The sequence below is a fragment of the Lemur catta genome, chromosome 12, assembly GCF_020740605.2.
Source record: "Lemur catta isolate mLemCat1 chromosome 12, mLemCat1.pri, whole genome shotgun sequence".
Classification (NCBI taxonomy): domain Eukaryota; kingdom Metazoa; phylum Chordata; class Mammalia; order Primates; family Lemuridae; genus Lemur; species Lemur catta.
Window position 1 is genome coordinate 26808432 of NC_059139.1, and position 16585 is coordinate 26825016.

Sequence of the window (16585 nt, forward strand, 5' to 3'; positions counted from 1 at the left end):
AGAATATACAATGGAGAAAACATAGTCCCTTCAATAAGTAGTGTTGGGAAAACCAGATATCCACATGCAGAAGTATGAAATTGAAACTTTATCTCACATCACATACAAAAACCAAATCAAAATGGATTAAAGACTTAAATGTAAGATCTGAAACTATAAAACTACTAGAAGAATACATAGAGGGGAAAGCTTTTTGACATCAATCTGAACAATGATTTTTTTATGACCACCAAAGCACAGACAACAAAAGCAAAACTAGACAAAGTGGGATTACATCAAACTAAGGAACTTCTGCACAGCAAAGGAAACAATTAACAAAGTAAAGAGATGACCTACAGAGTGGGAGAAAATACTTGCAAACCTTACATCTGTCAAGGGGTTAATATCAAAAATATATAAGGAACTCAAATAATTCAATAGCAAGTAAATAAGTAATCCAGTTAAAATATGCAAAAGATTTGAATAGACATTTCTCAAAAGAAGACATGCAAATGGCCAACAGGTATATGAAAAATTCTCAACATCACTAATTACCAGAGAAATGCAAACTAAAATTATGAGATATCACCTCACACCTGTTAGAATGACTGTTATCAAAAAGACAAAAAGGATGCAGAGAAAAGGGAGCCTTACACACTGTTGATGGGAATATAAATTAGTATAGACATTATAGAAAACAGTGTGGAGCTTCCTCTAATAGTTAAAAGTAGAACTGCCATACTTACCTGGCAGGGGAGATACCATGAACACAAAGGTGGTTTCCCAGGGCGAGGCTTATCCATTGCACTCTGGATGTGCTGACCCCCACGATTTCCCCAAATGTGGGAAACTCCACTGCATAATTTGTGGTAGTGGGGCTAAAAAAAAAGCACTGCCATATGATCCAGCAATCCCACTACTGGGTATGTATCCAAAGGATATTAATTCGATATGTCGAAGAGATATTTGCACTCCTGTGTTCATTTTAGCACTATTTACAATACCCAAGATACAGAATCAACCTAAGTGCACATTAATGGATGAATGGATAAAGAAGATGTGGTATATATACACTGGAATACTATTCAGCCTTATAAAAGTAAGCCTTGCCATTTGCAACAACATGGATGCATGGATTAGTGAAATAAGCCAGGTACAGAAAGACGAATACCACATGATCTTACTTATATGTGAAATATAAAAAGGTAGAACTCATAGAAGCAGAGAGTAGAATGGTGGTTGCCACAGACTGGGGGTTGGGGGAGAGATGGGGAAGAATTGGTCAAAGGGTACAAAGTTTCAGGTAGAGTAAATAATATTAAAGGAAAAAATCAGAACATATATTGCCTTTGCCCCACTGAAGTCAGAGCTTCAAGTGTGTCCATCCCCCAGACAGTGTGCACCACACCCATTAGGTGAGTATATACCCACCCCCTCTACGCCCCACCCGTAACCTAAACATTTGTACCCCCATAATATGCTGAAAATAAATAAATAAAAGTAAAATGTGGTTGTGAAAATAGCCGTAATAATTCCAACCACCAAGAAAAAAAAATCAGAACAGTTACCCTGGAGGGAGATTAATTATAAAAAGATATGAGAATTCTTTCTAAGATAATGGGAACGTTCTATATCTTGATTTGAATGATGGTTATATCATAGTCAAAATGTAGTATACATTTGTCAAAGCTTATCAAGCTGTATGTTGAAGATCTGTGTATTTCACAGTGTGCAAATTATACCTCAATTATAAAAATAGAGAAGTGTCTTCTTGAACAAGAATTTTGCTAAGTCAGTTTAGCAAGAATGCCCCCACCCTTGATGTAAACTCCATCCACTTACCCTTTATTCTGTTCATCCACTTACCCTTTATTCTGCCTATTGGTTATAAATCCCCAGCTATCTTTGCTGTATTCAGAGTTGAGCCCAATCTCCCTCTATACTGCAATATCCCTATTACAGTAGTCTTGAATAAATTCTTCCTTATTCTTTTAACAAGTGTCAGAATAATTTCTTTCTTAAGCATTCACTGAAACATGATGGATGGCTGGTACTTTTTATTAATTAAAACTCTAGTTTTTTGAGAGTTACAAGTAATACTTTTAAAAGAAACTTTTAGATAAGCAAAAATATTCCTAATTATTTGCATATATATGGAGAAAATTTTTACATGTCTGATTCACTTTATATAAGCTAAATTATAAACAAATAAAATTTATGATAGAGAACAATTTGCGTTAGACAACAGTGCCTTTTGACACAGATTTAATATTGCAGCTTGGACCTATTACATATTCCAAGCAATTATTATAATGAGATGATTTACTGAGTACCTATTATTCTCAAGTTTCCTGTCATATATGCACTTTTTAATTTCTTATAGCAGTTTATTCTTGGATTTCAAGTGTCAGAAAACTAAGTGTTGCTGAAACTTCAGGTGAGAAGGAACAAAGCATGAAAAAATGTGATCTGGTTTGGGACAATCGACATTGGCCTAATAAATCTAAGCAATGGGCTTTAACTTCCACCAGTTATTATAAATATTTCTGAACATACTGCACTACAGCTGGATGATCAAAATTTGAAGTGGTTGCTTCAGAATTTTCCATTTAATAGAGCTGATTCTCTTTACCAATGGCATTCCATATATCTGACTTCCACATTCTCCTTCTCAGGGTAAGCTTATATTATTCTGTTTTCACAGAAAGAAGGAGAGGATGAAAGTGGCAAAGTTCACTGAGATTTGATTAAATTCTAGGATAAGAAATTTACTTTTAGTTAAAGAACTAGTTATTAATTTCTGGGAGATTCTTTTTTTGTACCTTCTCCTCTGATTTGGTTGTTGCAGTAGCTAGCTACAGTGTTGGACTTCAAGTACACATTTCTGATTAGTCAAGAAAGTTTTTATTCTTTTAAAAACATATTTACTGGCAATTTCTCTATAACTTTTGTTAGCCATCACAGCCTTCAATTCAAGACAATGCAAAAAATGAACATTTTGCACCCTACTCTGCAAAGACGGGCAGAATGAAGCTTAGAGCAAATTGTACAGGCAGACACTGTGCTCTGTCCATTAGTGCTCAGTAAATATGATCAATTAATACCTCTTTTTACATTTCTATTACTTCCTATATGAAGTTAGAGTTTAATGGATTCTTTATCAGCAGAGTTTTTCCCCTAAACTCAACAATGCTGTTCTTTGATGTTGAGGAACACAAACATTTTCATAATCCTCTGAGTACTGTAGCTTATGTAGGCGGATTCTTGGGAGAACTCCAGAATCAACTCAGTTCTAAAGAAAAAGGAGGGGGAAAAGGCATGTAATGCCCTTTAAATTTATAGAGGGGAAAGTGCTTGCGTAGAGAGTGGGGAAAAAAAGAGAAGTTTAAAAAAATACATTGAAAAATGTATTATTAATTTAGAGGCTGACTGATTTGTCAGTGGTCTATATCTTTTAAAGAATATGACATTTCTTGTTGTGGGTCCTATGTTACTTTCAGCCAAGACTACAATATGTAAACAGGACATGCTATAGATGCCCCCCAACACATACACACACTGCCAGTCACCAACAAAGAAAACAACAAAAGAAAGGAATCTTGTTTCATCTTCCTTTTGTCCCTCTCCATACACGTCCCCCATCACTGAAATTCCTCAGTAAAGCTCTTGCTGAATATTTTGTCAATTTTGCAACCTAATAGGGACGATTTAGGATCTAAGAGAGAATGGGTTTTACCATATTCGCTTAGGGCTCCTTTAGTATTTTAAATTACTTTTATAATTATCAATATTGATATTATATTCAAAAAGCAACAACAGGGGACTTCACCCTATGGAGTTAATTAAATACCTATAAATTAGCTCAGCTAGTATGCCAAGGTTGAATAACCTAGTGACTTAAATATGTGCTTTAATTGCAAATGGCATGAGTTTGAATTCCTCTGAGTTTTACTTTTATTATAAATTTCCCTATCTCCTTTTTCTATTAATATCCAATGACTATAATTTTTCACTTAATTATTTTTATCATGTCAATCTATTATGGATCTAATGAAAATATGTAAGTAATATATGGTTCTAAGAAGAAAAAAACACATATTAAATCCAATTTTCAGAAAAATTTACTGCATTTTTTAATGTGCAAGGAACTGTGCTTCTTTAGCACTTTATAGCACTTTATTAAGTATTGTGCAGTGTATATATTTTTTGAATTCTCAGCATGTCTCTGCAGCTTTGGAAAACAAGAGCAGATCCCACAGTAGCAATCCTTTAAAAGGGAATTTTTCTTGACTAACATTCATTCAAGATGAGTATTCCCAGCATGTTAAAATATAATGATGCTTGCTATACACACAGTTGGATGATGCTATAAGTAGCAAAATTTTACTTGTCTGATTAATCATCCCCTTACCCCTGTGGGGTTTTAATCTAGAATAGCTTGCCCATTGATAAAACTAGGCATTCTTTATGGTCAAGTTCCAGCTTGAATCACAGAATTGTGGAATTTATCATTTCTACAAGTACAGTACAGTTTTGTAAATTCTGTTCTCTAACACTGCAGGTCTCAACCCCTGGGCAAGGACCGGTACCAGTCCCTGGCAGGTGAGCAAAGGAAGTTTCATCTGTATTTACAGACACTCCCCATTGCTAATACCGTCGCATGGGGGAATAGGTTTCAACACATGACTTTAGGATGGGGCGGGGAGTTACATAAACATTCAGAACGTAACAACCTTCCTGGGCCTCAATATCCCAATCTGTAAATTTAGGACAAATAATGCCCGACTATACATATATCTGGCATATACTTACTTAACTTCTATGTTCGTGGATGTCTTGGTTTGTGAATATATTTTAGGTAATTGTAGAAAGTCATAAAACATGGATGGTATAAGATTTGGAGAAGTGATGGGACTGTTCTATTTCTGGATTGTGGTGGTAGTTATACAGCTGCGTGCGTTAGCCAAAATTTGCAGAACTAAACATTAAAAAAAGGAACTTTGCTGAAAGTAAATTATGACTTAATAAAACAATACAGTAAAGTAATATGGACAGTGTAAGAAATAGTGATAGTTCTATTAATCACTTCAGATGCTGAATGAGCTTATAGAAAACTTAAACTTTTTTCTAAGAGTTAGAAAAAATTCTTTGAGTTCCTTCTTAGAGTTAGGTCCTATATTTTGCAATTTATAAACAATTACTGTCACTTCCCAGATGTTTAATATAGCAGCTATAATTTAATTAAAGTTTATCTGACATTCTCTAAACCTAAAGCAAAATGTAGAACTTTGTTTATCTTTATTTCTTTTTAGAGACCCCTATTTTGGTCACAGATGTCTAATAATTTGGGTAAAGATAACAAGATCTCCATGTGGTCCATGTTCCTTGTACAACCTACCACGTAGAGTAGTGTGATGAATACCTTTTGTATAAGTGTCAGGAGCTGCAGAGTTCTGTGACAATATAGGAGAGAGGGAAAGGGCACTTGCTAGGTCAAACTCTTAGATTTGAGAACTCAACAGCTGCAGATTTTACTTGTGAAAGTCAAGTCCCACCAAGCACAGGAATTGGAGTGAAATAACTGAAATATCTGGGCTATAGTCCCAAGTCCTCCACTTATTGGATGACTTTGAATGGTCCTCAAATGGATATGGTATCTATTAATACCTTACGGATGTTTTTGAGATCAAATGAGATAATGTGTATAAAAGCATGTTGAAATTGAGAAATCCAATACAAATAAAATAGTAATAATTATGAATCTGTGCTGGGCAAAGAGCTGCAATTGGAATCCTCAATTGCTCTTTACAGCACGTCATACCTAAAAATCACTATCTGACTTGCTTTTGAAAGCAATCTATGAGGTTTCAATAGGTCAATATGTGACCACAAATTCTAATGTGCCTCCTTTTACAGCTTGAGATGAATAAGAGTCTGAGATGGCCACTATCAAACAGACCTATTATTTCAGCCATTATAGTTTATGATACCAAAGACAGCAAGTTTATGATGGTGTTTTTGGTTCAGCTCAGTATCTGGGCCAGCAGCCACACTGAGCAAGCTTAGAGCCACATAAAGCAATGATTTAGACAGGGCTCCCTGGTTGTTAATTTCATCCATTCTACATAGCAAAGTTTGAGGATATGTTTAAAAATCCAAGCACTAGGTTTAAAATACTCTTTCAGTTTTTCAACAAAGCCCTCCATCATGAGGAATTACAAATAGTTTTCTAAATGTTCTTAAATAGATTACCTAGTGGTACTCTGTTGACCCTGCCCTGAAAAATCAATCATCATCAAAAAAAAAAGAATGGAACTGCTTTTTTGTGGGTAATGGACAAAAGGCACCTATTCTGTGTCAGTCCATGCCTGAGTCATCCTCCAAAGGTCTACTGGTGGGAAAAAGGAAAAACAAATGTTCAAAGTTCTATTCTGATTGCTAAAAGCTAACGGACTACAGCAAGTTCAGCTGGGCTGCCTGGGGCTGCTCAGTGTTCTGCTCTCTTTGAGATATTAGCACCCGTTTGGTATCAGCTGAGCCTTGGACAAGAGCTTGAAGGCTGTTGCCTCTGAAGGCTGCTGCCCAGGAGGTTAGCTGACTCCTAGTGAACCTAAATCCTACACAGACCTCAGTACATGCTGCCTGCTGTTTCAGCACAGCATTGCAACCTGGTGGTCTGCCCATGTCTGCATGAGGTCTGAGAATTTGGAATTTGTGTTCATCTACCTGTTGACTTGTCTTTTATGATTGCATCCTGTTTGATTATGTTCTTTTAACTAAAACTATTTGCTTTCACTGAATTTTAATTTTTAACTTTTCTTACTTTTTAATTGGAATAAAATATATATCCAATAAAGTGCATAGAGTGCACTAATGTTGACAGTGCAGCTGGATGTGTTTTTACATATGTATATACCTGTGAAACCACCACCTAAATCAACACATAGAATATTAGCAACATTTGATAAATTTCTCTCATGCTTCCCCCCAGTAATTATAGTATAGCTGTAGATTTTTAATATATGACTTTTATTGTTTTGAAACAGCTTGTTGAGTGATTTTTATCATGGAAGGGTGTTGAATTTTGGCAAATTCCTTTTCGAGGTCAATTGGGATATTTAGGCTTTTTTATCTTTCATTTTGTTAAGTGGTGTATTACATTGGTAATATTTTATATGTTGAACCACTAGCTTTGCTTTTTACTAGCTATTGATTTTAAGCAAGTTTCTTAACTTAAATTTCAGTTTTCTTATCTGTAAAATTGAGCTCATACTAACACCAATCTCTGTTGTTGAGAATATTAAATAAATAATGCATACATAACACTTAGTACTATGCCTAGAATATTCCTGTTCAAAAATGGTAGCTATCATTATCATCATCTTATTTTTTTCACTAAAGCTAGCAGTAGCAACAAACTTATTAAAAGCAGACGCACAAAGAGAAGCATAAGTACACTTTTAAAAAATACATTTAAAACTTCTTCCATTCTTAACACTCACTGGAAAAATCAAACTGGAAAAAAGAAGGATTTATACCCAACCTCTCAACCACAGAGCCAATAACTAAGCCAGGTCATCCGCTGTGTTATTGATGAAGGCAGAATGGAAAAGAAGATACTTATAATGAGGGAAAGATAAACAGGAAGGTTCATACGAAGTTTAAGAATGAGAAAGGAGGGGAGGAGTCAAGGAGAACAGAGGAGTGATCTACTTGCCGATGTATCCGGCTGCTGTTGCAGCCACAGCAAGGAGTGAAAGTCTCAACACCTGCCATTCACCCCAAACCCCTGCCAGCCCCAACACTCCCAGTACCCACCCTTCCCTTACTCCCTGATGTTTACCTATCTTGACTCTTCTCTCTTCTGGTTGGGGTGAGAAAAATGATGCGGAGAATAGGAGGTAGGTCACCCTGGCTGAGAGGTTAAATATTGGCTAAATTCAAGAGTTTCTTAGGATTCTTGTTAGATTGTGATTATTCTTGCTTCTCATCACCATAGAGACAGAAACTAGACTCTTACAAGAAGAGTCAGGTTCTCACAAAATTCTTTGAAATTAGGCCCAGTAACCCTCAGACCAGCTAGCTGTATCCATTTTCTTATTTTACATCATGTGTCTTTAAGTCTGCCTTTCTACCCTTTCCTTCAAAGTTATTCAACTTTCATTCAACTGTTATTGACGGAACAATAACTAGCTCAAGCCCCTGCTTTCATAGAATTCACATTCCAGCAGGAAAGACAGACAACAGATACCCTAAAGATATATAAAATGCAGTGACAAGGTTATACTATATGCCACAAAGGAAGGAGCATTTGAGTAGAGACTTAAAGTGAGGAGCATGACACACAATTTTGGAGTGTAGATTCCCTTCAGAGGGCACAGCAATGATTTCATGCTTCTTTTCTAAAAATAAATATTTCTGAAGAAATATTAATAAATATTTCTGCAATTTCAAAGAATCTGGTTTATAAACCACGGTGCAAGCCAAGGATCACAGCACATTTTCTTTCTCATCATCTTCCATATGGCAAAGGTCAGATTCTGATAAGAGTCCCCTGGTAGGACAGCCTGACTAAGCACCTGGTGTACAATCTCCAAGACCTACACCATCATTATGTGTTGTCATGATGTAACAAAAATCTTAATTAAAACATGCCTCATTTGTTGACAGCCAAGCTCCCTGTTCAGATTGCCAGCTGAAACTCAGAACCAACCAAGTTCCTGGTTAATTTACAAGTTGATGTTTTCCTTTAGTCAGGTAGTTTTAAACTTACAGTTATCAAATCACCAGTCCTACTGGTTAAAGGGAAAATTGAATGCTCATCTAGATAACAGTTTTCCTTAGTATAATATGAAATAAGAGAGGTGAAGGCAATGTTGGGGAATCAGAAGTCATGATACCAGGTCTCAAAGAGAAAGATAATTAAAATAGGGAAACTAAGGTTCCAGAGGGACTAATTCTTACATTATGGACACTGGTCATTCAGGCATTTGGCAAAAGTTTTTTGAGGAAACTTTCAAAGAAAAAAATCAGTAAGGCAACAGTAATAAGTTAAACCCCTGGAATAACCTTTCTCCTCCTCTACATGATGCCTTTAAATTTGTGAAGCTGCCTCTTTGTCTCCTCTAGAAAATCAGGGGGAATTTTCTATTCCCCAAAACTGTTTCTTAGTGATTGGCTCTAGAAAAATGGGTGGATCTGCCTAATTAATGAATGTCTGAAAAACACTTTAAAAATATCATCATCAAAGAAGCTATTTCAAGTGAAATGATCTTTAGATTATATATTTATAGTCAAGTAAGATGAAAAGGATGATGACAGGAAGTGATACAGTAGTTAATCAGAAAGGCTATGAACGATTCCTTTCCCACAATAATAGTTACTGTCAACAAGCACACTCAGATCATGGGATGAAAGGAGGTTCTGAGCAGCTCTAAAGCAGTGAGCTGAGTCTTTCTCTCACTAGATGTTCTTTCACAATATGTTAAAATAAATCTCACAAGTAGCAATCACATTGGCTGACATAGCAATAATGGGTACCATTTGCTGAGCATTGAGCTACTTTCCAAGTTTATTGTATTAACAACCCACAACACTTTGAGGTAGGTATTATTGCCAGGAAATCTAGGATTAGCAATTAGTGACCATTCACAGCTACTGAGTTTTGGAACCAGAATTCAAATCCAGTTCTGTCTAACTGCAAAGTCTATTCTTCAAACCATTACACTATATTGCCTTAGGAATACTCATTTTCTTACATTTTCAGTTCCTTAATTTTTCCTCCTTTAACATTTTCTATTTATATTAACAGACTGGGGACAAGATATAGGGCATTTCCTGGGTGATGGAGATTTCTTTTGTGTGCCATTCTAAATGCTCCTAAGCATTCTAAAGAATGATCTGTAGAATGTAGATTGCTTTTCTAACATGTTTAGCTTCAGAATTCAATATTGCATAGAATATTGTATTACAAACATTAAGACTTTTTCCTTTGAGGCATAGTGTTATTGAGACCCTTTGACTGCTGTGAAAAAAATTAAAAGCTATTAAAACTGACAGTATGAGGAAGAAATAAAGATGAGTAAATTTTTGAAAAGATTTATTCATAACTCATGAATTCTCTGTGGTAGAAGTCCAACTGATACATCAGTATTTTCTTCATCTAGTACATAAGCACTCTTCACCACCTGGTCTGGGCACGTTACGTGGTCAGCATTAGTTGAAGCCCAAATAGATGACTTCCTATGTGGTAGCATCATATTTTCTCTAAATGTGGAAGGTAGAAGTCTGAAATCAAGGCGTTAGCAGACCCATGGTCCCTCTAGAACTCTGGGTAGAATCCTTCCTTGCCATTTCATAGCTTCATAGTCACAGTAGTGACTGTTCACCCTTGGCATTCCTTGGCTTGTAGCTGCATCATTCCAATCTCTGTTTCTCTCATCATATATGTTCTCCTTTTTTGTCTGTCTTTTCCTGGTGATTCTCTCTTCTGAAAAAGATGCAGTTCATGTTGGATTAGGGCTCACCCTAATAATCTCATCTTAACTCAATTAAAACTACAAAGACCCTATTTCCAAATAAGATAACATTCACAGGTACCTCAAGTTAAGACTTCCCTTTTTGGGGACACAACTCAAACTGAGTTGATTTCATAACACCTATTATGAGAAAAAAATTAAACAGGAAATCCCAGCAGGATGTGTGTGTAAGTAGGAAGTGGGGGTCAGATGCAATATGGGGGAGCCAGCCCTCATCTTCAGATGATTGGAGAAGAGCTCTGTGGATGGTTGGACAAGAGATCTGTGGAATGTACCATACACATTCAAAGAACAGCAAGGAGGCTAGTATGTCTAAAGCAGAGTGAAAAGGGTGTGAAGTAGCAGGAGGTAAATTCTTAGAAGTTGCAGGAAAGCCAGATTGTGAAGACTTTGGCTTTTATTACAAGTGAGTTGGGAAGCCATTAAAAGGTTTTTGTTCAGAAAATGATATGACCTGACATATCTTAACAGGACTTCTAACAACTATTCAAACTAGACCATAAGGAAGCAGGGTAGAAGAAGAAATCCAGCTTAAAAGACTATTGGAATAATCCTGGTGAGAGATAATGGTGATTTGACAATGGAGATGGTAATAAGTCATCAATTTCTGGATATTTTTTAAAGATAGAGATAACAGGATTTGTTGACAGATTTCAGTTGCAGGATGTGAAAGAAATAGAGGAGTCAAGTATGGCAGAAGGTTTTTGGCTGCAGTAACTGAGAAAACACATTTGCCTATAACCTAGATGTGCAGAATATACAAATATATGATACTAGATAGAAAATTAAGAAATTATATCACAAACTAAGTTTCAGATATTTTTCTTGGATACACAGGTAGAGGCATCCAGTGGGGAGTTAACTATATGGGTCTGTACGTAGGAGAGTAAACCTCCCTGCTCCATATCTCACCTTGGCAGGTAATGCTGCAAAACTGCCCTGTCTTGCAGTCTCAGAAGGATCCTGAACAAAAGACTCAGTTATTTGTTTGAGAAAATATCCCAGAAAAAATGAAGAGGAATTATAGTGTTTTCTCTTGATGCAACTTCAGAGTTTATTCATTTATTCAATAAATAGGTATTTATTATATAGTTTGGCAGTTTATAGAACTACACATTAAAAGGACTTCCAAAAAGTGAGAAACTTAATTTACAGACCTAACATGAAAGATCTTGGTATTTTATTAGAATGAGAAACTGTAGATAAGAGGAATGATCAACCCAGAAGACAGAAACAGACTAGCCTATATATTCATGGAGAAGGAAGATGTCTGGTGCCCCAACAGGTGGTAGTAGAAGGCTCACCTTTATCCCTTCCAAGGAAGAGATTGATCATGGCCTCTGGCAGAGAAAGGTCCGTGAAGAACCCACAACAGACCTTATGTGGAATATGTCCTCAGTTTAGGACAGAGTGTAGTGTATTCTTTTTTTTTTTTTTTTCATCCATTGGACTCCGATTGAAAATGCAGTGGGTTCTCTCCAGATTTTCCTGAGCTTAAGGAGCAGCAGCTCTCTTGATAAGGGGAGATGTGCCTACCAACACATGCTCTTCAGCAAGAGTGACTGTTCTCTGGGGAATCAATAGTACTGATAATCACATTCCTCATTCTGCCAGGAAATGGGACTAAAAGTATATGTGTGTAAGACTGTGAGGTGGAGCTAAAATTCAAGCACTAATACCAGACAAAATTTCAGTGATTTTGCAGGTTTCTCTCTACTGTTTCATTGTTTCTCTCACAGGCTGATGATCTAGGAAATCTTAATAGAAAGGTCTTGCAACAAAGTGACACTCTGTCTCAAAAAAAAAAAAAAAAAAAATAGAAAGGTCTTGTGACCTTGGGGTCCAGAAGCATTTTAAACCATTTATTTTTATTCCTTTTCTCTCCATTCAACCTCCATTCTCATACCACAGTGACAGGAAAGTCATTCAGTGTGGATATACAGGATACATATCTCCTCTAGAAGACATTTCTGGGTTGTTAAGAGATGCTATGAAGCTTTAGATGAGTTTGAAAAATGCAAAATTTTACACAAATCCAACTTCTCCATGTCACAACTTAATGGAAGGTTTTTTTACTCGTCTTTTAAACTAGTCTGAAATCAGCCTGTAAAAAGTTCACTGGCCATTTTATAGAGAAATAAGAGAGCAGACTGGTTAGTGACTTGCTCAGAGTCTTACACTTTATTAACCATTGAGATAAAGGTAGAATCCAAGTCTTTTCTCAACCACTTTTTTGTGCCCTTCTCAATATTTTGCTGCCAATATCTTCAATATTTGGCACACTTACAGTATCAACTTATACCTCTGGAAAGAGCTTCAGTGGTCCTCTGCCTCCACGAAAACTACAATCAAACCTTCCTAAGATCTTAGAATCTTTCTAGACACTCTGAAAGAAAGGCAGCCTGATATAATGGGGTGGCCACAAATTTCTAAGTCAGTAGCTGTCTAAGAATCCAGGCTGTAACTATGACTTAAAGTAATTGACTAAGCTTCTGGGAGCCTCAGTTTCTTCATTTATAAAATAGGGATGATAATACCCCAAAGACTTGGGTTTTTTAATCAATATTATTTTTAACTAACAAATAATAATTGAATAAGTTTATAGGATACAATGTCTTGTTTTGATATATGTATACAATATGGAGTGATTAAATCAAGCTAACTAACATATGTATCATCTTGCTTACCTATCATTTTTTATGGTGAGACATTTGAAATTTAATTTCATAGTTATTTTTAAATATATCTTATTATAGTAATCCTGCCATGCAATAGTTCTTAAAACTTGTTTCTCCTCTCTGAAAATTTGTTCCCTTTGATCAAGAACTCCCTATTCCCTCCCTCTCCACTGCTCCTTCTCCCAGCCTCTGGTAACCATCATTCTATTCTCTACTTTTATGAGTTCAACTTTTTTAGATTCCACATATAGGTGAGACCATGCAGTATTTGTCCTTCTGTGCCTGGTTTATTTCACTTAGCATAATGTCCCCCAGTTTATTTATGTTGCCACAAGTCATAGGATATCCTTGTTTTTTAAAAACTCAATATTGTGCATATATACTATATTTTCTTTATCCCTTCATTTGTTGATAGACACTTAGGTTGATTCCATATCTTGACTACTGTGAATAATGCTGCAATTAAGATGAGAGTGCAGATATCTTTATAACATATTGTAACAATTTCAGTTCCTTTGGATAAGTATCCAGAATTGGGATTACTGAATCATATGGTAGCTCTATTTTTAATTTTTTGGAGAACTTCAATATAATTTTCCCTAATGGCTATCCTAATTTACATCCCTAACAACAATGTAAAGACTTCCCTTTACTCTGCCATTCCTGCCAGCATTTGTTATCTTTTGTCTTTTTGATAAAAGCCATTTTAGCAGGTGTGAGGTGGTATCTCATTGTGGTTTTAATTTGCATTTCCTTAATGATTAGTGATGCTGAGTACTTTTTCATGTACCTGTTAGCCGTTTGTATGTTTTCTTTTGAGAAATGTCTATATAATTTCTTTGCCCATTTTTAAATTAGGTTATTTGTTTACTTGCTATTGAGTTGTTTGAATTCCTTATATATTTTGGATATTAACCCCTTAACAGATGTATGGTTTATAAATATTTTCTCACATTCTGTGAGTTTTCTCTCCACTTTGTTGTTTCCTTTGCTATGCAGAAACTTTTTAGTTTGATACCATCTCATTTTTCTATCTTTGTTTTTTTTGCCTATACTTTTGGGGTCATATCCAAAATGTTGTTGCCTGGGCCAATGTTATGGAGGTTTTCTCCTGTGGTTCTTCTAGTAGTTTTACAGTTTCAGATCTCACATATAAGTCTTTAATCCATTTTGAGTTGAATTTTGTATATCATGTGAGATAAGGATCCAGTTTCATTCTTCAGCATGTGGATATCCACTTCTCCCAACACCATTTATTTAAGAAACTATCCTTTTCCCACTGTGTGTTCTTGGCACTTTTGTCCAAAATCAATTAACCATAAATGATCTTATATATGGAAAACCATAAAGAGTCTACCAGAAGACTGTTAAAACTGATAAACAGATTAGGTAAAGTTGCAGTATAAAAAAAATCAACACACAAAAATAAGTAGCATTTCTATATGCTAATAACAAATTATCCAAAGGAAATTAAGAAAATAATTCAATTTACAACAGCAACAAAAAAATAAATATTTAGGTTTAAATTTAATCAATGAGGTGGAAGATCTATATACTGAAAACTAGAAAACACTGATGAAAAAAATTGAAGAAAACATAAATAAATAGTAAGATGTTCTATGTTCATGGATTAGAATAATTAATATTGTCAAAAGGTCCATACTATCTAAATTGATCTACAGATTCAATACAATCCCTCTCAAAATTCTAATGTCATTTTTCACAGAAATAGAAAAAAAATTCTTAAATTTTTATATGAAACCACAAAAGACCCCAGTTACCAAAATAATCTTGAGCAGAAAAAAAAGCTGAAGGCATCACACTCCCCTGATTTCAAAACAAATTTTAAAATGATTGTAATCAAAGCAGCATAATACTAGCATAAAAACATACACATCAACCAATGGAACAGGATAGAAAGCCCAGAAATAAGCCAAAGCCTTATTTGGATAATTAATCATGGTACTGTATTTAAAGACTGTAGCAAGCACAGAATAAATAACTTGATTAATAAAGGCTATTGTTCTTATTATCAAAGGAAAGACACAAAATTAAGTGACACTTAATTTGACAAAGAGGTACCATACAGTTATGAAATTCAAGGTTAAAAAACAAATCAAAGAAAATAACCTGAACACAAATAGATAAGTAAATTTGATAATGGATGGGTAACTAGAGGCTACTTTGACTAAAATAGTTGACAAAACTGAGGATATTACACAACCTTGAATCTTTTTCATATTTTATTTTGATGGGGTATCTTTAGCATGTAGTACCAAGAATTTTGAAAATTTGTCTCTAATAAGTTAGACTAAGATGGGGAGGAGGAGTAAAAGGAAGAAGTAGGAGGAATAGGAGGTGTTGGAATGTATTCTGTATATGGAGATACATGTGGCCTTCAGAACAACTCGTACATAATGTGGCCTTTTGAAATTTAAAATACAATACAGAAACTGTTTTGGCAATATCTATAAAATCACCCTTTGATCTTCTCATCCCCACAGAAAAGAATGTCTCTGATTCAGTGCCCTTGCATGGAGGAAGATCTTAGGATCCTAGATAACACTCTGGCCAGACACAGCCACTCCCAATGTCCAACACTCTCATCCCTATTCCACCTCCGGGAAAATCAAAGCAACGAATGATTTCCCACCACCATATGGTCAGAGCGAGGAATAGACAAAGAGTAAATCTTCAGATCCTTTATGGTCAGTGCTCTACACGCAACATTTGACCAAAATAAACTTTAAAAACTCATCAATATTATTTCCAGATGAACAAAGACACTCTTGGTAAAGAGGCCATTCAAGCAGTGGTTTTCTTTCAACTTCTTATTGAAGTTTCCTTTTCTTCTAATTCACCCTCCTTCCAGCCAGCGGAAAATCTAGAGTTCTCCCTAAAAGGCTGCAATCTCCCTTAAGTATGTGATACTGTTTTCCTCCACTGTGGCATGGTTGGCCTTGCTAATGAGGCCCTAGGGGGAGAGGAGTTCATGGTTGCCAGTGCCTCCTTCATCCTGGTTGCTGATTACAACCCAACATCAAAACTTCAGAGAGTTTATTACCATATGTTCTATTTCCCTTTTTAGCACTGTTTGGGCTCTGTGTACAGAGGCAAGGTACTTCCTACAGTCAGGCTACAGCAATTTTTAGAAGACGACAAGCTATAACAAGAACACTGAGCTTTGTTAAAGACACCATCTGGAGGAGAACATTCTCACTTTCATGAATAGCTATATTTTAGCACACAATGATTTATACATGTTAAAAGGTTCTATCAGCTAGTCTGGGCAGGCAGAGGTTTTCTTGCTATACTAAACTTACTACTCACACTGTCAACCTCAATAATATTAAGGAAACCTGTCAGGGTTTGGATCGAAGGAAATCTCAG

At 35.6% G+C, this 16585-nt stretch overlaps 1 pseudogene; it reads left to right on the forward strand.

The window, feature by feature from the left end:
- The first annotated feature begins 717 nt into the window (after window positions 1-717).
- Window positions 718-896, forward strand: LOC123648768 (annotated as a pseudogene).
- The last annotated feature ends 15689 nt before the right edge of the window (window positions 897-16585 follow it).